At 35.2% G+C, this 27,937-nt stretch overlaps 1 long non-coding RNA gene across 4 annotated transcripts; it reads right to left on the bottom strand.

The window, feature by feature from the left end:
* LOC310898785 lies at nucleotides 1–26,895 on the bottom strand. 4 transcript variants are annotated; one of them, XR_014583712.1, is made up of 4 exons: nucleotides 26,681–26,895; nucleotides 3,811–3,849; nucleotides 1,491–1,591; nucleotides 1–844 (listed from the first exon to the last, which is right to left on the bottom strand). It is a non-coding gene; the product is annotated as an uncharacterized lncRNA (long non-coding RNA). The 4 variants fall into 4 exon arrangements; XR_014583713.1 differs by having other exon boundaries at nucleotides 26,716–26,895; XR_014583714.1 differs by lacking the exon at nucleotides 3,811–3,849 and having other exon boundaries at nucleotides 1,491–1,607; nucleotides 26,716–26,895.
* Between the last annotated feature and the right edge of the window lie 1,042 nt (nucleotides 26,896–27,937).

The raw sequence follows: 27,937 nt of genomic DNA, 5'->3' as shown, positions 1-27,937 counted from the left end.
GTCTGAATTTTTCATGAGAAAGAGTAGATTCAGTTTCTCTGTAAGTGCAAAATTTATTGTGGCCTTAACTGTTGTTCAGAGGCTAATGCATGCACAGGGTTCTGTTTATTACTATCTAGGTCACAGAACTGATTTTCCCTGGAAAATTGAATTATATTGGATAGGTGAATTTCTTTATGCAAAATAATGATTCTGAATATACCCCTGACTGGAGAAGTAGGGCCCAGTTAGCATTATTTCTCAGTCCATTTTTTAGGCTTTTTTACTACAGCACAATAGTTATTATTTGCCAAATTTCAGATAAGAAACCAACCACCAAGCTTACAGTAAAAACTCAGATGAAACCCTCACTAACCAGGCAGTTGCTGCAATCCTATACTGAAAAGTCAAAGAATTACCCAAGAAATTCATGTGGATTTTTTTTCATTCACTTTACCCTAAATGGCTATTTCTTAAAGCTAGAAGAACTGGTGCACAAGCAAAGGTTTCTTACACATTCTGTACCTCTTGAATACAAAATTCTCTTAAAGACATAATGAATAGGGCTCAGGTATATGTTCATAAGTGTCTTGTGTCATTTGAGATGTGTTATGGTGTCCAGGAGACCATCACAGGGCTAGCAGATATGACACAAAACAAAAAGCCGTGTTCCCTGCTGAGAAAGCAGCTGGAGACAAATGAGGATGCCGCAGGCATAGCAATGGCAATTGAGTCCCCCCCCTCAGTGTGTCACTTGTTACATCTTCCTTAGATACATCTTGTTCAGCTTTTCTTTCTCCAATGTCTTCAAGTAGAGTTCAGTAGCGTTTCAGTGGCTAGCCACTACAGGATCAAGCAAGGACTCCTACAGGCAAGAAAAAACTATGTTGAATTGCTCTTGAAAGGCATAAAATGGGAATCCTCAGCAGGAAAGAGTACCTTACTGAAAAGAGGTCAGAGACAAAAGTCCAATTTGCTTCTTGGTAGCAGAAGGGCAGATGTAAGTCAAGAACTATTTAGCTCAAGTGATGCTAATCAGGAGCTGCCCTCTCTGCTTAGTACTTTATTTTCCTTCTAAGTATTGCCACTGTCATGATATAAATACTTTAATAACCCTAATATCTGTAACTTCTATTTTAACTGCTTATTGAGAGTCAGACTCATTTCTGCATTGATTGATAAATTTGTTGTTTTCTTTCCCTTGTCTAAAAATATGGCAACAAATTTGATGCATATTCCCAACAAGAATGTTTTACTGAGGTCTCATGATATTTTATTCATCCTACCTTCTTTACCAGACGATGGGTATCCTTTAGTATCTTGTCTAGGTTATCCTGTTTTTTTACCAGGCTACATATAGCCTTTATCTTTCTTCCTGAGCCCCAACAAAATCTTACATATTAAGCTAGTAAACTGATGTTCAAATACACCTTTCCTCTTTTCTAAGAGCTGTTTTTCACAGAATGTTAAGAGGAAGATGGTGCTTCTGATGATACAATATGCACAGATACCAGCTTGTGTTCAGGGTGCTCCTCTTCATGCTGGAATCTTGCCTACTGGACAGCGTGGGTGGAAAGAATATCAACTCATCTGCAGGTTTTTCATCCTTTACCTGAAGAGTAGAATAGCTGTATATGGTTTAATAAGACTTACTCCTCAGTCCATCTGGATAAACAATACCAGTAGCCACCAGAAACATCAGATTTCTGAGCATATATTTACAAACAAAGCTACTCTTTCATCAAGGACGTCAGAGAGGCTTCTCAAAATAACTGCCTGTTCAAAGTACACTTGTTTCCCAATCCAGATGTTATAATGAGTATCCAGCAAATTCTTTTTCCTACCACTCCTCCTTCCAAATATCATAACACCTTTGTTGAAATGTGCACATCGAGACTTATTTCATCTGCGTGTTCAGGCTTGGACCTGGAAGTCCCATCCCTGTCTGTGCTTCCACACTCATGATTAGAAGACTTGCCAGCTATTTCATGGGAAATGCCCGAATTAAAGGTTTGTGAATGATTTCTGGTTGCTATAGAAAAGTACAAAACCAAACCACCAACAGTAGAGCTGGTGAATTACAATTGTGTTCATACTTCATTTCTTTTATTCCCAGGTTGAAAGTAACTTACAGTATGGTAAACTTCTGTTACACTTCGAGATATGACTGAGAAACTTAGGAAAATTTTCTTTCAGAAAAATAGTAGGGGTTATTATCATATTGGCAATTTATTGTTGCTCTCTACAGGCAAGGTGTTTGGCAGGATGACTACTTCTGCGGCATGAAAAACTTAAGCTCATGTATATTTGCATTATGATGACTGGGATGCCCTGTTTGCTGTTCTGGCAAGCTTTACATTGCAGTACTTTACTTTTTTATGGAGTCATGTCTTTAATTGTGTCTTATTACTGGAAATAAATTATTGAATTGAGACTATGCACGAGTGCTTCACTGTCTTTATTTGAGCTGATCTTTTATAAGTTAGCCTATCTGAACTCTGTAAGTGTTCTCCATGTTACACAGCAAACAGCAATATTATGTTCGATGAGCAAGGGAGTTTTTCATGAATACAGGTTTAGTGTACCTTATGCATCTCCTGAAAACTGGCACTGAATCATACTTTGTTTTGTTCAGTAATTATATCAAAATTTTTTGAAAGAATTGAACATTCAGATATAGCGTCTTCTAAAAATTAACAGTGATTCTAAATCTGTTGAATTTCTTACATATTCTAAATAGTAAATTACTTCTGAAAATGTACTTTGGACTCTTAATGGCTAATGAACTAGTCATGTCAAGTGAGAATGATGATTTTAAAATGTCATATTTTAAACACAGTGGTTATTAACTATTTTCAGTCTTTTTCCCAGGTTGATTTGTATGTTTTATCTGTGGTATGAGATCTTAAATATTGAACATATTGGGTGCCAATGAATCTTTTAGAAGACAGACAAACTCTTCTGAATTTACAGTTTGTATTATTAAGCTGTCATAAAGTGGGAGAAGCCTCTCCAGTCACAAGACTATGTTGAAGTGGGAACACAGAAGTAACTTAGATGAAGACCTGCAATAGTGAGGTCTGGAAGAAGGCACTGGAAAAAAAAAAAAAAAAAAAAAAAAGAAAGAAAAAAACCCCACCACCAATAGGATAAGAAGTATGAATGTAACAAAACCAAAAATAGGAAGCTGGTTGGAATATTGAAAAAGGGGTTCATGTTTCATCTAGCCACCACTCTCAGAAGTAAGGCTATCTTGGCAGCTGAACAGTATAGATTAGAGGCCTCTCTTTGTAACTGTTAAACTAAAAGGTTCAAAGTAGGAATCAAGCGTCTCAATCAGGCAAATTCTGGTTTTAAGGAAGAATATTGACTGCAAGGCCTTTCTATAGTCTGATGGATCTAGATCATATGGCAGAGTACAGTTCTCAGTTTGGAGGAAGTAAACATTATTAAATTATTTCTATACCTAGAATTGATTTTGTTCAGTTCTTTATGATAAAAAGAATGATAGCACTAACATTTCAAAGTGAAATTTTCTTTTCAGATAACCATAAGTTGGTTATGGCTGCCTGGAAGTCCTGGTCTGATACATTATGGAGCCTCACAAAATCCTCCTGCTACAACAGCAAGAACTTTCCTTCTGTGTAAGCTGTCCCAGGAAGATGACACCAGTATCTAACAAAAAAGGTAACCGTTTTCATGGGAGAAGGTTTGATAAGTGGGAGTACATTATGTAGCCAGAAGTATCCACTGATCAGATAAACTGATAACAAAAAAAAAAAAAAAAGGATTAATCACAGATTTAGGAATGTGGAAAAAGAAAACACTTACAACGATGGAATTTCCTGATCAGCCAAAATTTAGTTGTGCCTATACACATAGAAAAAAAAAATCGAAGAGAAAACAAACAAAAATGCTTTAGTATAATTTACTGTTTAGGAAGTTCATTATTATGATGCTACACTTGGCATTAATAAAATTCATGCTGACTTGTATAGCTATACAAAACTGTAGTTCTTATGACAAAGATCAGGCCTAGGGGAGAAACTGAAATGAGATAACATGGCAAAATCCAGATGTGAAAACTAAAATACAACATTAGATGAAATAAAAGAGCAGAATCAAAATAGTAAAAGTAACCTCACAGGAGACCAGAGGAACACACTGATCATAAATCTAAGAGTTACTGTGAATACAAATTTGAACAAGGGCCCTTCTGAATCAGATCAGCTGTCTGCATAGCCTTATCTGCAGTACTTATCTGCAATAGCAGCAAATAAATAAATAAATAAATAAATTGCAGAAGTTGTATATAAAGTATTCCTTTTCCTGATAAAAGTCCTAGCTTCCAGCAACACCATTTGTACTGTTGGCCTCTACAATCTGTTGTGGGAACGAATTCCACAGGAGGAGTCAGAGACTAGGTAGCTGACAATAAAGTCAGTTAATAGAAGGTTAAAACATGATGATTGGTTTGTTGAGCTGCTATGTGTTACCTCAGTCAACTGCCAAGTAATCTATTGTTTTTTAATTATAAAAGAAAAAAAAAAAAAGAAAAGATGAACAGAATGCATGAAAGTTCACTGAGAATTATTTATTTCTGGTTTTGATACTCTATTTGACAACATTTCACAGGTCATGTCACCTCCTTGTTACAATTAGTGCTTAGTGAAATATCCTTCCCTCTGTGGATCAGTAGTCGCTTCATTACTGAAATACCAATCAACTGTCATTTATGTTAAATTCACAATGGCAGGACTAAAACAATATGGTTCAGGAATAAACTATAAGGACCTTCTGAGATAATAAAAATATGCCTTACAGGGAGGCATCTAAGAAGCTTAGTTTATTTAGGATACCAAAGAGCAAGCTTAGTGATCTATATATTACTTTTCAAAGTGCTTATTTTTGAAGTGTTCTGATAAAGCAGCCTCGGTACTCAAAGAAAAAGGAGTGCATTTAGCTAAAAGCGGGTAAATTAATGCTAGAAATTCAATATAATGCTATAGCAAGGAGAGGAAAACTGCAATATGAAAACATATGCAGTTATATGATAAATTGTTTTTAAGTTGATCTGTTTAAATCAAGATGTTAGATGTTCGATTTCACTCTAGCTTAAAAATTTTAGCGTGTTACATGGGTAAGGCCAGATCTTTCATATTCACAGTGTGATTTCCCCTCAACTAAATTTGAAAATGATCATTGTACCTTACTAAATGATTGCAGATGAACTAGCTTTCACTGAGTTAAGAATAATACAAGCACTTTAAAAATAATGTATTTGTATGAGGCAAAGACCCTCTAAGAAAAGGAGATCTTTTTTTCCCCTGTATAAGCTACTAATATTCCAGCACTTAACCTGGAGGCAATCTCTTTGAATAGAGCCTTAGGAATTTGAGGTAAGTTAAAATAAATAGGTACAGTTATCGAATATTGTGCACAAAATTGTGACAGTAAGGGAGGATTCTGACCACCTACTTCACTGCTGTAAGTCTGAGTTCAAATAAAGTAGCTATCTAATAATGAAATAAAATAAATAAAAAATAAAATGAAATACCTAAATGTGAATTACTCCAAAATGTAGTATTTCACTTAGATAAAACCCACTGGTGTTTAGAGCTTCGTAATGCGTTGCTGTCATCTGTTCGACATATAAGTTTGTATATATATATATATATATACACACATATTCAATATATAGAGAAACCTATAGCATTCAAAGTACATAAAGACTGTACTAATTTCTTCTGTCACAGATCTTAGCCATTGTCACCAAATGACATTTGGAAATGAGCAAAAGAAAGGATTTAAACTTAATTTTTTAAGACCCATCTTGATTTTTCATTGATGTGGGATGCTGCAAGGACATGAATGACCCCCTAGCTAGCTGTTGCACTGGCAGCTTTTAAGCAGCCCCCTTGAATCTCCATTGGCCCAAGAAGTGTCATCTAAAGCACTGAATAACTGGCACTTAAATTAGACAAACGTAGATTCTTTGTAGCATGAATGTTAGTCCTCTGCCTCAATACTTTGAAATACTTTGCTTACTGATGTCTTGGCAACTCATGTGATAGTGTTTTCTGAGTTCCTCCGATGTATTTTTCTTCTGCTGATGATCAAAAGTAAATCTAATGCAATGGTGGGTAAAGAGAAAGTAGTCCTAGGAAACAGCAGTCTCCAGCAACACAAAGAATTAAAGCATGTCTACATTGTAGAACTGTATTGTATGTAATAACCTTTGGGAGAAAAAATAAATTCCTGAAGTTTAGGACAAGCTAACACAGCATGCTGCTAAACCATCTGTAATATACAGATATTTCTTTTCATATTAATCTGGTAAAATGCCTTTGATTTTAAATAGATAAATGACATTGCAGGGCCTATCTTTTATTTTCATCCGTTCTATGTATTATCCAAGTCTTTATATTATGTCACCTTTGTCTTACCTTCTCCTTACTCCATAACTTCCCTCTTGAAAGAGCATATTAATACATTAAGGAGATACTCAAATAGTATTTTTTCTTACTAAAAATCATGAGCATCTCTTGAGATCAAAAAGGAATATTGCTGTTCATCTGCTGTTTACACATTTTTAAGTGGGTATGCTTTTTACTATCTCAGAAATTCATCTTAAGGTCAATAATGTGTCTACTGATAATGTTCAGCTGAATTTTAACTGACCAAAAAAGATGGAAGCTTTTCAATCAAGCTATCAATTTCCTACATACACTAATCATCCAATGTGATTCTGTTCCCTTGAGATATAATCATTTCTTAAAATACCAGGAGAGAATACTGCCCTTGCTTTTATGATCCAGATTTTTTCCATCCAGAAAATAATGTCCTAGGTATGTAGTACAAACAGAGAAAGGGGAAATCTTTTCAGACAAAAGATAATAAAATCCTCCCTAAGTTCTAACATATCATAAACTATGTTTACTTGTAACAAATTTCCTAGTTATTCCTGTCTGCCTACCAAGTGCCAGTTAAATGGGCTTCTGATACACTTTATTGCTTTCTTATACAGTTGATTCCTCTGACCTTTGAAGAGTAGCAATAACACATATACCTCTGCGCAGGGAAATCCTGGGTTAGCCTCATATAGTCTCTTTTAATATCAAATTTAATTTATATTTTTTAAATCTCCCTTTTTTCCATGAGTTAGTGGATTGTCCTTTGGTGATTAATATGTGAGCAACTTCTCTTTGGGCTTTGAGAGCTCTTCTGTCAGCTCACTGCCAGACTTAAGAAGCCCAACTTGTGCTTTCAGAAGTGGGAAAGCAAGGAGAGGCCTTCAGTTGGGGGCTGAAGGAAGCGTGACATGCAGAAGCTTTGTAGAACTGTTTGTGTATGCATTTACATACATGTACCCACAAATGTGTTCACTCACATCTGTGTGTTTGTATGGATATGCATATATACACACTTGCACCTACTATTTTTCTGATGAAGTTGTGTTATTTTCCCCCTGAAGTTCTGAAAACAGATTGTTTGTATTTGAAAAGCTAAGGGAATTCGGACTGCAAACTGATTTCTGTTTTACTTTACTTCTTTGTGGGAGAAAGGAAAGGATTGTTGCTACCTAAAGCCCTTGAGGACAAACTTAATCATTAAAACTTTCCCATAGCACATGTATTTTGTCTTAAATAAATTGTGATTAAGTAAAAACATGATGTGAACATAGCTGGGACTCAAGCATTAATGTTTGCTCATTACTTATTGTTAACCACACTATGGCTGCTTCAGAACTAGCAATCAAAATTAGAAACAAAGATGAAAAACAGTGCTATAGTTAAAAGAAGTTTATAACCATTTTGCTGCATCTTGAAAATGAAACATGAAAAATGGGGGGGGGGGGTCAGAGGGGAGAGAAGAGTAAGAATAATACTTTTTCAGTGGGCAGGGTTTTGGTTCTGTTTTTTGTTTATTTGTGTTTTTGTTGTTTTTTGTTGTTTTTTTTTCATGGAAACTATGAAACAATTACAGTATCAAGGACTCCAAGTAAAGAAAATCAAATTATAAATATCTGGTTTTACATATTCAAAAGTAATCTCTTAATAACACTGACATTAAAGCGATGATATTGTTTAAACAAAGAAGTACTTGTAGAATTTTTAGACAAAGATTTACATTAAGTTGGAAATCAAGTAATGCCCTCAAAAGAGGATTTTTCACTGTCATGAATCAGGAATGGGACAGGATTTCCTAGTAGCAACCACTGATGCAAAATGGATTTTCTTGTCAAGCTGCTAAATTGTGCCTGTTGCTGTCAATAGGATTAACTGGATGTTAAAAGCCTGAGGTGTTTACATTTGAATTATAAGATTTTTATTATTAATATTATTTTTAAGTAATTCCCACTTCATATAATGTAAAGAATAAGATAAAATGGGAGTTAATACTGTTCACTGTTTTAAACTAGTGAAAAAGACTGAACAATGAAATGAAGAAGAAATATCTGCTCAGCTGAGAAAGGAACAGAGAAGTGTACTTTCTGTTTTCTACCTGGATAAAACATTTCTCATGAACAAAAAAGTGGCAGTGTACCTGAAGCCTTTACCTTTATTGCTATACAGCGTGTCACCTTGGATCAAGTCTGAGGGACCTGAGGCAGCTGTCAAAACACCACCATTTCTCCTGTGCCTGCCTTAATAATATGCCATGTAGCAGCATGGCCCTCGACTTGGACAGACAAAAGTAAAAGGAAAAAATACCTTCCAGTAGTAAATGGGAAAATATTTTTGATAATGCCTCAGCAGACATGGATTTAAAAACTAAAATGCATAAACATGTCAGAACATGAGACACACTTTGAAACTATAACCTACATTGCTGAGATACGGTGTGCTGAATTGTTTTACACTCGGGTACATTTTCAAAGGTAGTAAAATGTGCAAGTGTAGAGATATGGAGAAGGCTTCCTGGCATCTCACATTTTTTGTAAAAAGATTAATTCTCTTCATGCTTCAAAGTTTTTAGACAAACAGAACAACAATTGTAGAAATTAGAAGAGGGAGGTAGTTCTGCAAAGTTAAGCACTTAAGCACTTCCCTGATACCTGCTGGAAACCAAGCTGGCAGCAGATGAGCATGCTTTACTATCTCCAGCTGGTAAAGACCTGGGAATTGAAGGGGAAAAATACAGAAGGGATGTGGCACTAATATTAGAATCTTGTGTTTCATTTCATTTGTGATTATGGAAAAACAGCTGTATAAAAGTAGGTGATGATTCTTTATTTTGAATTACAGACATATACCAGAAAGGAAAAAATAAATAAAAAAATCTCTGTGCCAAGCTGATTATAGCACACAAGAGTCGAAAAACCAAGTGCAACAATCCTTAATCCTGTGTAGTAGCAATAGCTCCTCTGGGTAATTACACACAATGTAGAGTTTAACTTCAATTGCCCTGAATTTGCTTAGCTTCTTCAAGCAATCCCTTGTTTTCTTACTATAGGTTCTGTAATGTAGGTCTCAACATTCTTGTTAAACTCACTCCTACCTCAGTTAAGTTTCTTTTCCAATATGGGATGCGTAGTTTGTATCAGCAAGGCATATGAGATAGCTGTAATGTTGTACAATAGAATGAATAGTTGTCCAGAATCTCCTTCTCTGGGTTAGCAATTCTTCTGTTATTAAACTTTTGGCACTTGCTTATTTCTCCTTTAGTAGATAGACTTTCTAGATCCCTCTCCCTTCTACTCAGGGAGGGGGAGAAGAGAAAGAGAGAGAGATGGGATCAGTAAGAGAAATAGTAGTACTCATGTCACACTCATGCTTTGCTGAGCAGCAGTTAGAATGCAACAATCACAAATGAAAAATGATGTTAACATTACATATTATCACGGTCTGATAATCTGCAATGACACTTCCTCAAATTTTAATTCTGTCATAAAAATCTTAGATACGCATAACAGAAACCTTATCACTATAGCAAAAATAACTTCAGTACAAACAATGATCAGCTATTATCACTAATAGAAGGGGATTACTTGTACCAGGTGCTCTCATTGACTGAAGACAGACTTATTAATGTTTTTTTCAATTGTACCATTTGACAAGCCTGTCATAATTCTCATACCATGAGATCACCTGCCAGCAATGACATGTCTGTGACACTGATTCCTGAATACTAGAATAAAATTAGCATTTGACCTTTCAAAACTTAGCTCAGAATCAAAGTCCATGTTCTAAAGTTCAGGTAGTTCATCTTTTCTTGGCTGAAAACAGCAAGAAGCCACATAGCAAGCCACTACAGGTTATAAGCACAATGAAAGAGCACAGAGGTATTCAGTTTACAGAATGCAATTTACTTCCATAAAAATGTTAACCATACTGCATGCACAGCACACTGTACCAAGGGAAAAAAAGAAAAAAAAAGTCTAATAACATCAGAATGGCATCTGAAATAATTAAACATCATTTTTCATAACTCCGAGGAAGAAAGGAATTGAAAGGAAAATTTATCCTTCTAATTTTTAGAAAAAAAAAAAAGCCTGTTGTTTCACTTCAGTTCTTATGAAATAATGCTTTAAATTTTGATGCCAGTTTCTTTTAATTCTTGCATTGTTTTTATATTTAAAAAAATGGTACAGCTTAGAGAGTCTTCAAAAGAAAAAAGTAACAGCACATGTAATTGCCCCATAACAAATTTCTTTCATTTTTTTCCCTTTACCCTATGTAACTGGAGGCTCAAGCAACATTTAAATCAAGATTCTGCTTTCCCTAGACTAAAAGCCTAAAGCCAGTGGAGAATAAAAGAATCTCTAGAGAGCACTGCAGCACAAATTCTGAATCATCTTTTTTAGCTCTCCCTTTTCAATCGCATCTGTTAAGCCTTTGAAAATATTAGGTGACTTTCTTGAAATGAAACTGAGGACAAACCATTGTCCACAACAGTTAAATATCCTAAACAAATCATGCATGTGTGAATGATCCATAATATTAAGACTCTAGTGAGGGAGTTCTCCCACTCACTTAATAGTGCACTAATTTACAGAGCAAATTGATGACATTTAAGTTTCTTATGTTCGTACACATTTTTATAAGAAACTTTGGAATTGTAAAAATTTAGAAGATAAAGGAAAACTTTACTAAAAACAGAGTAAATACCAGAGCTAATATTTTAAAAGCACACAGAAGACTTCAGCGATCTAATAGTAAGAATTAAAATGTTAGGATTTATATTTTATACCAATATCTTTGCAAGAAGCTGTGCTTTAGGAAGTTTCTTTTGTTTTAAAAGCTTTGTTTATATTGGCATCAAGTGGTATGATGCACAAGTCTATTCTTATAATAGCATCCTGGTTTTATTTATTTTATTAAAGGATGCTCTAAAGCATTTCAGTCACTTAACAGAAATCAAGGCCAAAAGTGCAATACTTATGAATTTATAGTATGTTCTATTTTAGAGACAATGAAAATTCCTTTGTTGTAAAGTGATTACAGGTAGCACAACTCTAATTTTTATTGCTTGCCCATGCATATTGTCTTTTCAAACAAAATCAATTTTCTATCTATTTGGACATATTCAAAGTTTCCTTTCCAAAAATATAATTTCTTTCACTTTCAGTGCAAGAGCATAGGACCTTGTTATGGCTTATTGAGATTTATCCTCAGCACATTCCAAATGCTTAATGGAAGTTATCACTAGACACCAATTGTTTCATTTTGAAAACAAACAGCCAGAATACTAGGATAACAGGCATCTTAAATACTTTGTGCGACAACACTCAGCAGCATACTATTTCAGTAAGCAAAATGAGACATGACACAAGCAAAGTAACTCTATTAAATGACAAAATATTTTCCCTGTTCTTGTACTCTGAAATTATTTTGAAAGACAGAAAGAATTGTATTTGCATTTTGTCTCCATAATACAGGTCCATTTAGTGCAGCTGTCTAGATAAAAAATGTACATTCTGAAAAAAAAAGATATATAGATATATATATATAATTCTGTACACAGTAGTTTATTCTGAATAACCAGGAGTCAAATGTTATGGTAGAAAGCATTTAGAAACACAGTGGAATAGTAAAAATAACATCATCTTGAAGCAAGAAAATATAGCCCTAACTAAATTATGTTGCCTGGAAGAGTGGGGCAGTTTTTAAAGGCAAGCTTTAAGGCTGAATTTAAATGTGCTTCTCTATCATATAATTCTACCTTCTATGTATTTTAGCTGGTTTAAAGTATAAGGTAACTTAATTTACATTCTTCATAATACAAAACTTGAAAGAAACCTGTAAGAGTTTAACTGAAGAGAACTATCTAAATTCATTCAGGAGGGGTAGGGGGGAGGGTGGAGGGGAACATTTACACATAAAACTGAACTTTTCCTACCCAATATTTTGGAGAATTTCACACACACCAAATTTACATTGAAAATACACCAAAACCTTGTGATCTTTTTTCCAGTGAAAATATTTGTGCATGCAAGGTAGTGCAAGTGAAAAGTCTTCAGGTAAAAAAATTAAAAATAAAAAAAAAAGTATACAAGTTTGGAAATAATCTGAAATGTCCACTCTTTTAATGATTTTTCCTTAAATTTCATTCAGTTCCAGCATCACAGTCAAAATAACATTCATCATTCACCAGGGTTGTTATTGTGGAGACATCTGTATTAATTCTGAAATACTGATCTGTTAATTGTTATATAAACTTTTCCTGCCTGAAACAACCTAGGGGCTTGTTAAATAGAGATTAGAAAAAGAAGAAGAATCTTGTAATTTAGAATTTGGCTTTTCCTCTAAGATCTAAAAGTTCTTTTCCTGAAACTCCCACAGGCTTCATTGTGCTCCTGGAAAAGTCAATCTTCATCACCCTTGAAAATAATATTTTGTTCCTTCTATCTGGCTCAGAAATAACATCTATCGAGAATTTAAATTTGTTGAGGTATAGACTGTCAATCATTACACAGAAACATGGGAACTTCATTTTCCTTGGGATGCCTAGGCGTTATTATAGAGAAAATAATCACCATAAAAAGAATTGGCACAAAGAAATACATTAGTGAATGATACAATTTGCAGAGCCCATGAACTAGGCAGCCAGCCTCACTTGGCTGTCAGGTACCTGCAGTGACAACGGTTTTAAGACTTAACAATAGAAGAGGATTTCTCATTTTTCCTTTTCTGCCTATGATTTTGTGCCTTGCAGATTAAACTTCCTCATGTGCGTTTTTTAAATTTATACCCAGTTTAAGTATTAAAAGAAAGTAAATGGACATAGGTAGATATTACAAAATGAGTGAAATTTCTTCGTGAAACGTCATTGCATTATTTAGCAGGCCAGCTACTCAACTGATATTAATTGGGGAGTTACAAGGATTTGTACAGAGTACTGACATATTTATGATGAGAATTTGACTCAATTTCTGCTCACAAAACCAGATTAATCTGAAGACTAAAAACTTATTTTTAAACCCGTTTCGCATTTACTGGCAACTCATTATGAGTTGCTGACTTGTTTGGCGTTTGTTGATCTGTAAGTCTCATTTGAATAAGTTCATTATTATACTGCCAGGAGAAACAAAATTAAACTTAATTAGAGGTCACATCACCTCCAGCTCAAGTTAATTAAAAGCCTAATCAAACCTTTTGGGAAACAGTAGCCTGTCAGTGAAAAAATGATAAGGAGAATAAAGCTCACTATACCCACACTAAGGACAGTAATCTGCCTGGTTACCTTTTATTTTATTTCAACTCATTTTGCACAAAAAGAAATATAAAGAATAGCATATATATTCTCATGTAATGCTCATATTAAATAAAACCATTTGTCAGTTTTCTATCAGTCTAGAAAACAACAGATACTGCAGAAAGAAAGGCATGCATGGATCATAACGTGTCTTTATGCACCCCAGCACATAGGTGCAAACTGAAAATAATTAGTTATCTCAAGGCCAGATTTCCAACTTAACTGCAGTTGGGAGAAGTACGAAAAACAGCTGGAGGTCTAACATAACTAAATCCCAATTTAATAAAGATGAGCTGAGTAAAACTGGTGGCAGAGTGCATAATATGACTGAGTCTGGAGACTCACATCCTCACATTGCGCTGACCTGCTGTGTGACCTAGGAAAGCCACTGCTTCTCCTGGGTGTTTACTTTGTCTATTTAAATTGTCCATTTTATGACCCATAGCCTGTCTCTTCTTCAAGTAAGTGTGTAGTCCTTAGAGGGCTGGTGCCTTGGTCTCAGTTTTGTCCTTTTGGTGCTATAATCATCAACATAAAGCTTCAGATTAATATCCATAGGTATAAAGAAGACAAAGATTTGTGCAACTGAATGACCATTCCTGTAAAGGTAAAAAGCTCATATAAAATAATATTTACGCAAATATAATTACCCTTTGGTCATAAAATACATTAATTGAGACAATTGAGACAATCTTTAGTTCTCAGTAAGATATTCTCTTTGATTACCGCTATCTTATTAATTAATAGATTTCTACTCATGTTGCTTCTGAACATATCCTGCAACTTTATTCACAGTAAGCAATACTTATTGAGAGTTATTCTCTCTCTCCATTATATTTTCTATCATTTGAGAAGGTGGCAATCCCTGCAGATCTACGGCAGCCTGTTTTCATTTGTACTGGTAAGGTTTTTAGGGAACAAAGGGATTCCTCTTGTTATTTTAAAGCCATCATCTGACTAAAGCTCTAATATTAAAAGGCAACCACTATGTCTCTGTGAAGCCCCACTCACTGCAGTGATTTAATGTACACAGATCATCTCCTGAGGATCAGGTCACAGGCCTGACTGAGTGCATGAGGAATATTTATGTTTGCCTGTGTTTCTGGAAGGAGGCAGTACACATTGTGAATTAGCCTGGCATAAGTTTCTCCTAAACAATGTCTTTACAAATAGTTATTTTGAATATACAGAACTAATACTGTGTTGGGACTGCGTTAAATAGATCCACAGCCAAATATAGTTTTTTGTGATGCTAGAGTCTCTATCTTGTTTTGGCCTTAGTGGGGAATAGTTATTAAGCATTTTATGTGCAAGATTACTTAATCAATATTTAAAATGAAAATATTACAAGTCATAAGAATACTTCAAAATAAAAATATTTGTTCTTTTCTAGCAGTGATAGGAGAAGCTAGACAGCTTACAGAATCCTAATTAAATAATTAGATGAAGTGCATCATGTATCATTTTAGCAGCAAAAAAATGGCAGAACCTCAGATGCTTTGCTGCCTGGCACTGGAATAGAAACATACACAGACAACTCTTAGTTACCAAGTAAAGCTACCTTTTTTAGGTAGGAGACTTCAATTGACAGTCCAGGATAGTACAGTAACAGTTAATTCAAGTAACAATTTCAAATCAGATTTGGCTGATACTTGTGTCCTCATTTATCAGTACTTGTATCATCAGCGTTTGCTTTCCTACTTATAATTAATAGGAAAGCAGAATATGTAGCCATGGGTGATATGATACTGCTAAGAACCAAAAAACTATCAGATAACAGTATGAATTTATTTTTTCAGTCAGCCTCAGAAATTAGTGGCTAACTATGTGCCAGTTTGCTTTTTGGAACTAGCAGAAGTGATAGAATAAGCCCTTGCAATTCTGAGTGATACTGTCAACTTCAACAGATTTTAACCAGATTTATTCAGCTGTAACAGAGACCAGATCCTGTCTCATCAGATGAGGTTGAATTGTCTTTAGGGGCAGATCTCAATGGCTAAACTATTTGGCAAACATATTTAACATATCAGCTGCCATGAATTAATATTTACAATGAACCTGAGCTTATGTTCTGGCTCTAACCCTGTATCTAAATTAAAAAAAAAAAAAAAAAAGTTTAGTGAATGATTGTTTTTCCTCCAATATAACTTAAACTATTGTATACACTTCGGTTCAACTTCACAGTTCCCTCACCAACTCTTTGAACTCAGCCTGCTTCATTTTTCTCTGTCCATGAGCAATGTAGAGAGCAAAATGCATCTTTTTTTGGCCTAGCTCAAGCTGTCTTCCAAAGGTTTGAAAGCACGGAAAAATTAAGTCATGGCATCATTAAATAATAATAGATAGCCTCTAGTATAAAACAGTCCAGAAGATGTCAGAAGAACTTAGTACCAGCCATCACTACTGTAAGGAATCTACAAGGAAAGATATTTATCATTTGGGAAGTCTAATGAGGAAAAGTTCTACTGACAGATGTAGAAATTTTTTATGACTGGTTTCATATCACTAACAGCTCTCATATAACAGCTTGTCCCACCAGAATCCCACAGCTGAAATTTATGATTTATTTTTTTTAATTTGTCAATAAAAATAGTTTATTGAACTTGAAAACAAGTCTGGAACAAAAAGCACCCAAAAGGAAATCTGGGATATTCAATGTATGTTAATTATCTGTATTACTTTGATACATATTTTCTGAGTACATCAAGAGCCTTCATTTTTAGTCTGAAAGCTTCCCTAGGCACTATAAATAATATTCAATGTTAAATAATAAATACTCAGACTGTATCAAGCAGTTTGGCATCATCCCTGTTCTGTACTGGATGAGCTAGAATTCATGAAAATGTGAACCAAGCCAGTTGTTTTTGACATTCTGTGTGCTTGCCCTTACCTTTAGTGGTCTTTTCAGTGGGGACAGGACAAGGGGCAATGGCCAAAAAATGGAGCACAGGATGTTCCGCACCAACATGCATAAGAACTTCTTCATGGTGAGGGTGAAGGAGCACTGGAACAGGCTGCCCAGGGAGGTTGTGGAGTCTCCTTCTCTGGAGATATTCAAGACCTGTCTGGATGCCTACCTGGGCAACCTGATCTAGGGAACCTGCTTTGGCAGGGCGTGATCTCTTGAGGTCCCTTCCTCAACCCCTACAATTCTGTGATTCAGTGTGATTTATTTCTTCTTCCTGCAGGATGAGTATCTCTTTCAGCTGAGGCAAGCAGAAAATTTTCATCAAAACTTTTTGTGACAAGCTTTCAGAGATTGCGTAAAATCATATTGACTTAAAATGGAAACACAAAATTTTCATAATTTTTAATTTTCAAATCAAAACCCAGAGATTTGAAGTTTCATTTTAAACTTTAGTCTTCATAACATTCTTTATATTTGTTTTGGTTTGCTCTTTACATAATGTCATGATATATAGAATATTGTTACTACTTTTGAGATCTCCCATTTAATTCAAACTGAAATGCCTTATCTACTTAGATGAAAACATTTCCTATTTTTGGACCTAATGAAACTACAAGTACAGATGCATTTCCTTGGATTGTCCCAGAATAATCATTTTCCTTACTAATACATCTTGAGCATTTTGTTTTACCTAAACAGAGTAAAAATAGTATAATAGAAAATCAGAAAGCAAACCGAGAATAAGTTGCTAATACAGGAAAATTCAACATTTGATTTTAGTATTGTTTTTCTCTCATGACATGTTTTCAGAGAGAAAGTACTAAAAACACACACAAGTTTGGTCTTTTGCCTGATATCATCTTTCTCCTAAATGTTATTTTCAATTTCAGAGCCAAGGGGAAGTATCAAAAGTGGCACACAAATGTTTACATCTGAACAAACACATAGGACATATGAACATCCCAGTTGCAAATCAGGGCTGAAATAAATGCATATTATGTCTGACACTGTTGTCTTTGGAAGAATTTTCATGCCTTTTTCTTCCCATGTTAGTTCCCTGCAAGAACACATGATGCATGATATTCAATAAAAATTCATACATGTTTAGATTTGTGAAAACATGCACAAATTTCTTAATCATATGCAGGAATTCATGTGTGTTTTCCTCACGGAAAATTAGAGGAAGTTCAGGAGAACATTGCTTCCATTTAAAAAATAAATAAATAAAAAAAAAGCTGCTAAGAAAGTCCGCTCCAAACTGTGTCATGTTTTAAATGGCTTTTACACAATCAAGCAAGAATAATTGAGGAAACAGGAATTTCCCAAGGATTAACATTCACCTTGGAGAATGCATTACAGACAAATAACAAAATCCACAAAAAACAACCACAAAACATTACTTCTCAAACTTCATGAATGTTTATCAACATTTATGAAACCATCTCTGACAGATAAATAATCATTCGATGCCTTTTATGAACAGTTTCTTAGGTTGCAAATCATTTCTAGAATAATAAAGTCTTGCACGTCAGCAACATAGATCTATAGTGATAGAACATTTCTTGTTCTATCACTCTGTCTTTTTCTCATTCACAATATATATATAGGCCAGCAAGAAAAGAATTGAAATGTACAGGTGAAGGCTGATACCCATACTATAAGGCACTGGGGCAAAAGTAGTAAGAAAATGCTGAGATTGCCAAAGACTGTCTTGACTGTGAGAGCTAAGCTTCACTCAGACCGAATACTTTGACTAGTGAAAGAGAAATCCTAACTTAAAAAATAAGACTGCCTTAACAAATATATTGGGAATTTGATTGTGTGTATGTGATTAATAAAAACTGGTAATGGCTTTTGTGATAAGCACGAGAAACTGAATGATCCTTGTGGGTCCCTTCCAACTCTGGATATTCTATGGTTCTATGATAAGTGACTTTGTGACCAAGGGTCATAAACGTGGGGAAGCTAATATCTAGGAACGTTAAAAGACAAAATAAAAGAAAAAATAGCACTCAAACAAAATATACAGAAATGATGGATGCCACGAAAGAAAGAATTTTGCCATGAGAGGAAAATGGGTATATGGAGATAAAAAGAAAATACATTGAAAAGAGAAAGATGAAGAACAAAGTAAAAATCAATGAGAATAAAATATACATAAAGTGAGTCATAACAGGGTGCTTGTATTTTCCTCAGATGGGTTCATCAATCTATAAAAAGAAATAAAAACATAAAGCAGTGGAATAAAGAACCAGCAAAGCTGGGCTGGAAATATGTTGTAGCTTCCCTGGGCGGCACATTGCCTGAGGCTTCCCTGAACTGCATTGTCACATGTCACAACTGAGTTCTGGTACGTGCCATGACTGAGCTCTCTTTCTAAAGTTATGGGTATGTCTTGGGAGAGTTAGTACTCTCTGTCCACTGCTTCCTTTCTGAAGTGAAGGCAATTATTTTGCTTCGAGGAACCACATTTAAAGTGTCCCACAAGATTACCGGCAATGACTCTCCATTGGCATCAATTTGATGGATGATATTTATTTAACCTCTTTGAAAAGACAGAGATGTGATTCTCCTAGTAATAGTCTTCTGAGTTACAGTGATGCTGCATATGGTCCAGGGACTTTCCGTATTGATGGGAAACCAGGGAGGGATGTGAAAGTATATGGAAAATGTATCTTGCTTTGCTTAGTGCTTGAAACTTAGAAACTTCAGCAAAATAATGAAAACTTTTCACACCTTTTTGTTCCATAGCCACTTAATAAAGTGGTTAAGAAAAGCTTCTTGCCCCAGTTTCACCTCTGGTGAAAAGAAATCTTCTGAGTTGCATAGTAGGAGTTATTTTGACATTTAAGATCAAAACGCAGACTGGCAGTTACCAGTTGCAAAGCGTTGTGTACAGTCTTCCTGATACATTACAGAGCATTACAGGTATCATAAACAGCTGTGGAAGTGATAACCTCCTAACACGGGAGAAACAGCAGCAGTAAGACAAGATAACAGTACACAGAATCACCTTTGCAGCCTGTGTAGTTAGTGCCAAATGTTTGTCCAAGTGGAAGCTCATGCTGCCACCCCTTGGTGGTTTTAGCACTACTAGTTAGATTAAATCAAGTAGGAGTGTGTGTTTTTCCACATTTCACACCTTCATCCTGTCGGGTGAAAACAATTAGGCTTCAAGTGACTGCTTTTCTTCTGGAAGTGAGCCTCCCAAGTTTCAGCTGAGAAGAGCTTTCCATTTTTGCTCTTTAAAAGTGAGAATTTTACTGAATGAATAGAGAGAGCAAAGATCGATGTGAGGTTGTAGGGCAGGCAACGCTTCAACCTCTCTATAGATCTCTCTAAAACCTTTGCAAACCTTCACATTTAAGGAAAAACTGCTGAAGTAAAACTGAATTCCAAGAAATTTGGGACCTGAGACTTAGTGCTAAATTACATTATTTTTGAGAAATAATATAATATTCCCAATCCAAGCACTTTTAAGCTTTGCTGTTAAATTGTTTCATCAGATGGAATACCAGGAATAACAAAAGGTCTTCAATGGTAGCTGTTTTATGAAACTTAAAGTGAAAGACTCAGAGAACAAAGCACAGAAGAACATTTACAGTGGATAATACTTGGTTTATGTTTCATAAATCCAGTGCAAATAAAACCTGGCAAGAGCAGAACTTGGATTATAGAGAATTGTATTACAGGCATAATTTAGATTAAGTATCCTAAATTTTGTTCAGAATAATACTGATTTTAATAGGCTTGGCTGCTAGCTTCTTCTGTCATAATCTTACTTTCAAGAAGCCTGGAAATATGAATGACTTTTCCCATTCATACTTCAATTTTTCTTTTTGGTGCTGCCAGAACAACTTCAGTTTTGGATTACTAACATTATAGCACTTCCTAAAACTGCTATACATATTTTAGTTGCAAGCACCACTGAAAACTTCAATGTACTCAGCTCTGTTTTTTCTTTTCAAGAGTGTGTGCAAACAATTCCTCTTCTTTGGTACACAGAAACATAGGCTCTTTAGCACATTTTTCATGCTTTTCAGTTTGGGCTAGCCACACTAAAACCAAAAGCAGAGTGAGTTATTTCAAGGGCTACAGGGGATTAAGACAGAGAGTGAAGGTGGGTTGTAGACAGATGATGGCAGGAGGTTTGGTAAGCACAGTAAGAACCTATCCATATCAGCTTCTTTCACCCTAATGCATGCAGCTATACATAGTGAAATAAATATGTATATGTACATTACAGTTGTCAAAGCAGCACATACTGTTAGACAGTTGGAGGAAGTCTGGTATAGCTGTTTGTCAAATAGAAATAGTTGCAGTTAGTCTGTTTTTTAAAACTGATGTCTATTACAGTCAGAGTTGTGAAAATGAGAAATACATGCAAGAAACTGAGCAGTAATTTTATAGCTCATATAGTACTTGTTTAGTCAATTGAGGTTGTAGGTAATCACATTATTTGAAGGCTGAAACAAAGAAAAAGAATAATATCAGAGAAAGATTGTAATTCAGGCCCAAATACTGGAATTTGTTCATTATTGAGGAAATAATCTGATATTTGGCATTCTATCAGAGCGCAGAACATGAAATGTGTTATGAACTTCCTGAAAAAAGTAAAAGACAAAGACAATTCCCCAGAATCAGTACTCAGGTCATTTTTAGTTGATTGCTATGTTTTAGAAGTGGCTTCAACATATTCTTGGTTGTGTTTAGAAATGGAAGTAGTAATAAATACATGACTTAGCAGAAGCTGACATAGGAGCAAATGGTTTGGGGGAAAGAGCTTTTGAGATATTACCTTATGAAACCCTCCTTCTCTAAGTAAGCTGTTGAACGAGGAAACACTCAGACTGAATAAAAACAAAGGTGACTTAAGAAGCAGGCTAGGAGATAGTGATGCTGCAAGGTTGTTATGTAAACTGTTTTCTGAGTTCCTTCTATCTGATTCTACCAGGCAACAGATTGCCAAAACTTCAATGTTCAGGTCTAAATTTAGGATTTCTGTACAATTCAGCTGCTAATGCAGCAGTCTAAAAACTCAAATTCATACAGAATTTCTCCAAAGCAGCTACATGAAGATAGAACCAAGCAATAGAGGAATGGCACCTTCCCTACCATGTAGCTCCCTGTGCAACAGATGGAACTAATTATAATTTGTGACCAGACTACATGCTAACTGCTCAAACCTTCTTATTTTTTTCCAATGTCTGCTTGCCAGTTCTTTAATTTTTTCTTATAGCTAAGTTCTGATAACTATAGTTAAAAAATATAGTTTTTAAGAGTTGGAAGACAGTTTATTCTAGTAGCGTGGCCAGAGTATGTCTGTTTTCTTTGCTGACCAAATGGAGACAGGGGCTCCTGAGTCTACAGATGAGAAGTCTGAGGTTATAAAAGCTTAAACTCGTAGAAGTCTGCTTGCAAGAGGAGAGGTTTAAAACATTCTTTACAATCATAAACAGAGAGGAAAATAATTAATAGGCTTAAAAAAAATATCAACCAAGAACATTTAGATTAATAATTTGGTTCTAATAGTAAGATTGTAAGGCATGGGAACAGATAACTGTGAAGCTGTAGATCTTTCACACTTTCCCTGTTCGAGCAGCTGCCAGGAATGAGCTATGGAGTGCTCTTGCTTTGGAGCAGAAGTAATTGCTCCCCAAATCTATTTGTTATGGGTTCTACAAAACAGAAGTGGATAGCAGTTCTGCAAGTCATACAAATTCTTCTTCTTGCCACCTTTCAGATTAAGGGCCTGCCCAGCTGTGTATTCAGTCCCTAAAATGTAAGGCATATGATTTAGCTTAGACAGAACAAACATTTTCTCCCTACTAGAAAAAGCTTCTAGACAGATTATTTTGTAACAGTTACATAGGCAACAAATCCTTAATTGTTGTTACACTTGTATTTCTGTTCCTCACTGGCATACTGAAGTGGAAGCAAATTTTACTTCAGATACTTAAGTAAATGTGTCATTCAGTTCATGTATCTGGGAGTCTAAGTATCAGGTGCTATTCAGGGAAAACAAGGTAACTGAATTATTTCTGTGATATTCCTTTTATCACAATTATGGAAAAGTGGGCTGAGGATTCCCTGTTGTCTTTCCTCTCCACCTCCCTTAAAGCTTGTTTTAGTTTTTGTTTTCTTTTAAGATCCCTCATTCAAATTTCATTATTTGTGTTACTAAGCATGGTTTCACAAGGTCATTTCCCAAACCCCACAGCACACAGGGTACATATGAACTTCATGCTTGATTCTGTATGAGCTTTATTTAAGCTTTCTTTCTAAAACTTTTAGAAATCTCTTTAGGATGAAATTGCAAGTAAACTTTCAGAACTACATAATTTACAGCAGCAAATGGTTGGTGATCTTAAGAAATGGGCTTGATGCACTATTTAGGAAAGTTTAAAAGGCTATTTGAATCACTGCTTAAAAAAAAATGCCATGAGCTTAACAGAACAATAAAATAAATGGGCTGTGAAAGGTTTGCTAAGTTTAACAGAATTGCTCAATTGAAAATGAAGGAGTCTTAAATGTAAGAATTGTTTTTTTCTGTCACAGTGACATTTTTGATCTATAATTTAAACAAAAAAGAGGTTATCCTCTTTTCAGATATTAATATCTGCCTCAATACAATAACATCGATTAAGCATCTATAGAACTTTCTTCCTCTCACTCATATTCTCCTACTCTAGGATCAAAAGTACTCCTGATACACTCTACTGCTTTCCTTAAATAAGGAGGAATAAATTTTTATGCCAAAAGAATACAGAAAGTTCAAAATAATTTAAAATTTTGTTGTTGCATTTTTGTTGCATTTGTTGTCATTCAAGATTTTCCCACTGTTTGTCTTCACAGTAGCTATTTAGCTTTCTGCATTTTCCTGCACAGTTCTATTCAAGTATGTGGGTCTCTCTTTATTAAATATTGTATCTGAGTTAAACATCTGAAATTCCAATTTCCCAAACCTAATTTCAGTTATTTCTATTTGAATAGGTTACTGCTGCCGTGCAGATATGCTCACTCACCTGCAGTTAACCCAATCCCTTTGCATTTGAGGCAGACTGCAGAGGTTCATAGGCACTGACCAGCTCATGTGGCAGCAGAGCTCTGGTACGGGTGCAGATCTGCATGTGGCACTTCCCAAGGAAAAGTGTGCTTTTCTTCTGTGAGGAAGATGCTGAAAGACCTTCAGCAGGCCACTTGCCTGGCTGAGCTTCACAAATACCAGGTGTAGGCTTGGATTGCTTCCCCCCTACACCTCCCACCTTATTTTTTCAAATTCTTAGTTTCTTCAAAACTTCACTCTGTATCATCCAGTGTGAGCAAGTGTAACATATCTAGAAAACCTTACTGAAATGAAGTTTTTCAATAAGAATCTTTTTTTGCATGGGTACTTCCCCTGGATGTCACTTGGTCACACAGGCAGTTTGATTAACACCCTCTAGTAGAAAGCATCAGAACAAGCACTGGCAAAATTACACACCAGCAGCCATCTCAGACTTCTAGGGATAATGTTCCTGACAATGATCCCGTAGCTATCCCTTCTTTATGTTTATGACCTTCTGTATTATTCTGATTACCAAAATAGAAATTATGTGAAATGAAATAACCTGTGGTTTCATTAGTGTTGGGAAAATAATGATTTCACACACACACAAAAAATCAAAATTGAGGTTATTAGGTAATTTCTACTAATTGTGCAATTCTTATACTTGATACGAAGACATTCTAGAAAATTGGAAATATAAAGGGAATAAATTGGTTGCTGGAATGTTAAAATCTATATTTTAAAATATTTTTTCAGTTTCCAATAGGCTTTCTGTGTTTCAAATTTCTGGAGTTTTCAAGTTCTACTCTCCTGTGCTCTTAATAGTCCCTGGCTGAGATATGGGAATGTAGATGTATAGATAGATAGCTGGGTACAGATTATATATAGAGAGGGATTTATATTTTCGTCTCTCTTGGTTAGATGTGATGAGATTAAAATGCATTTAGCTGAATGATCTAAAATGTATTATTCTCAGAGTAAACTGTTTCTAATTTGATAAGAATCATTGCATCATTAATGTTGGAAAAGACCTTCAAGATCATAAGATACTACTAGGAGTGATCTTTTCCATACTATTTCATTCACAAGCCTGTTTACATGAAACACGCTTTATTTTTAAACCTGCGATCCTGTCTTCCCCAACACCACCTCATGAAGCAGTCAAGATGCTGTTTGGAACACAGTCCTGCTAAGTCATCTAAAGAAGTTATTTTCTTGTTGGATAATCATATGCACAGTGACAGTATTTTACATGTTGAATATAGTAATACAGCTTTTGGGTTTTTTAATCACATGACTACTTCGATTTCTTTGCTCTGTCATGCTATACATTGCATGACCTCTTACGTTGTTGCTGCATTTTTTCATTTTTTATTAAATTCAGGACACTACTATAGTAATAACAAAAACAAAACCAAAAAAGTCTGTATAATTAATATAAGGAAATATGAATCAATTTGCTTTCAGTTTAGGTGGTCACTTTTGAGGTGAAAATTTATATGTTGCTTTTGGATGCAGCTGTTTTGTACTGAAGCAGTTGTAAGTAGTTCAAGTAGCATGCAAGAGACTATGAAACTAGTTTAGGACCCGTACACTGATTAAAAGTTTGCCACAAACTTTAAGATAAACATTATTTTCACTGCTTTATATATTAGTGGAGCAATGTCCTATGGAGCTCATGTGTTTTCCTTATTATTAATTGTTCTGTGCACTTGAACATTAATGTTACTATCTTTCTTGGAAACAGTCTAAAAAAAGTACCTTCTGCACATAAGAATATCTCTAACAAATTCATTATTGAAAGCTAAGCAATACATCAAGCAGCTCATAAGCTGGTTTATTCTGAAAGTGTACATGCTCACTGCCTTGATGCAGAAAATTGTTCAAATTTAAGCCAAAGAAAATAGAAATCATAGGTGAGATTTCCAGCCCTGTTCTGTTACTCTAATGAGAGTTGGCAAGGTATTAGAAGAATAAGGATACTACTCTATATTAGTGGCATAATACAAATAGAAAGTCCCAGGCTCCAGGAGAGGGGAGATTCCCAGATCCAGACAGAGATATGCATCTGCCCTTTATTGATTATTTTATCTGTTCTTCTGTAATGGGCCATACAAACAAATAGTAATTATTGACACAAGCATTTGTCTACTGCAACAGTCATAGAGTGCTCCATCCACATGCACACTTGAAGGGAATGTAAACTTCATTGTCTGAATCTGCTGTAGGATATTTGATCAGAGCTTACAGAAAATAAAAGCTATCTTTTCTCAAATTGATGTATTACGTGCAACTCTATGTTAAGATGCTTGAAGCACTATTTCTGAAGTTGTGAACTGTTTTGAGGCTGGAAACCATTAAACACCTGCAACTGGCAATAGTTCAATTGCCCTGAGGTTGACAATGGAAAATTACTGACTCAATGTGTTTATTCTAGTCAGGAAACTGCTAATTACCTCTTAATTGCTAACGGGAGATCATTTTCTCCAGAATAAGTGAATAAGCTTTTGTGACCAGTATTAATCAGGACTTCTTTCCTTGTCTAAATGAATGCAAGCAATTCCCACCTCAAGGTCCTACATGAAAGTTCAGAAGAAACTGGCCTTTACTACTTTGGATAACTTCACACTTCAGTAATTTTAGTGGTTGCCAAGGCACTGCCTGACAATATTTTCATACCAAAACAGTCAGTGCATCTCCATATATTCAGAACTAGAAAGAATAAATAAGGAGTATTTCTTCTGAGAGGATAATAAAAATATAAACTCATAAAAGCTCTCCCTGAATTGAGTTCTCTATTTTATACTCCCCAGTTGCACTCTGCATCACAAGTGTTACACTCAAAGTCTTATATGCAAGTGGGAGCAAGGCAAGAACATGGAGCCAAGAATTTATCATTAGCCCATTTAAAGTCTTTACAATCTAATCAAAATCTACCAAGATATTACTAGTTTAATTACAATAATATTAACACTCAGTATAATTCAAAATAATATAGAAAAGACTCATTATTGATACCTCAAAAATTATTATAGAAGAAAACTTACTAGCATGCACCCCTTTTCTCTGTTGTTATACTCACAGCTCCAACATTTCTCTTGAATGTAAGGTCAAGATCACTAGCCACCCTCAGAGAGAGAGCAAAAATTCACAGCAGGTTACCAACATCCCAGAGTCTCCACGGGACACACACATGTGCCTTTTAATACAGACTCAAATTGCAGTTTGCTCCCCTATCAGCCACGCCCAGTGAAGCTCAGGAGAGCCTCCCTCAGCCCCCTGGTTCCAAAAGCTGCTGTTGACTGCACTGCAGCTGCCGACACATCAGGTGTTCCCAAAGTACAGCAGGTGAGCAATGAATGGCCTTCTAGCTGATTGACAACATGGCTCAGACCACAACAAGGTCTGGCAAGTTCTTGAGACCCTGCACTGTCAGACCAGTCAGACAGGGGCCTTTTTCTAGTACACACAAAATTATTACTAGTTCAAAAAAAAAGCTGTAGAGCGAAGGCTGAGATACTGAGTTTGGTCTTAGATTTCTTTCTGCAGGCACCAGAATGAATCTACTATAATACATGTGGGAATTCTTGCGTTGGTTTGTTTGGTTCATGAGAAATTGGGAGGTCAAAACATTGCCTTAATTACAATCTCTTCTTAATTCTGAAAAGGATAGCATTATTTTACATAATGGTATGCAGCAAAGTCTGTGCTTGAACAATAGCTGTAGCTAAATGCCGTAATGTTTCCCTAGATAACTATGGTGCTTTATTCTCTCTTTCACATATGTATTTATACATGCTTTCTCATTACATAGCATTCATCCTGTAAAAAAATTAACTATTCTTTTTTTATATAAGAATATTAGAATTGAATGAAGACAAAAAGGGTATTTATGAAATGCAATTTGTTTTTGCATATCACCAGTAATCTCTCTATGAAACCTACTATGGCATCTATCTCTACTATTGAAAATTCACTTTAAAAAAAGTTAAAACACATTGTACCCTTATGTCCTCTGTGTGCAGTGGGGGATCGTGAACATGCGTTGCTGAGCAGCTTGAATTCCTTTTACTATTAAATAAGGAAATAAGATTTAGGTTCATTTTGCACAGTGAAGTTTGCTGCCCCTCCACCAAAAGGAGGATTATTGAAAGGGCTTCTATCATTGAAAGTAACTTCTATCAAATCGTGGTTCAGTGAGTTGTTATCAGTGGATACAGTTTAGGAGAGTCAGTTTGATTCAGTCATTCAGTTTGATTTTTTGCCTTTTTGATATGTATTACCTATATTATAAAAGTAACAGA

This window comes from Anser anser, assembly GCF_964211835.1.
Source record: "Anser anser genome assembly, chromosome: 4".
Lineage (NCBI taxonomy): Eukaryota > Metazoa > Chordata > Aves > Anseriformes > Anatidae > Anser > Anser anser.
This window is presented reverse-complemented; position numbering and strand designations above follow the sequence as displayed.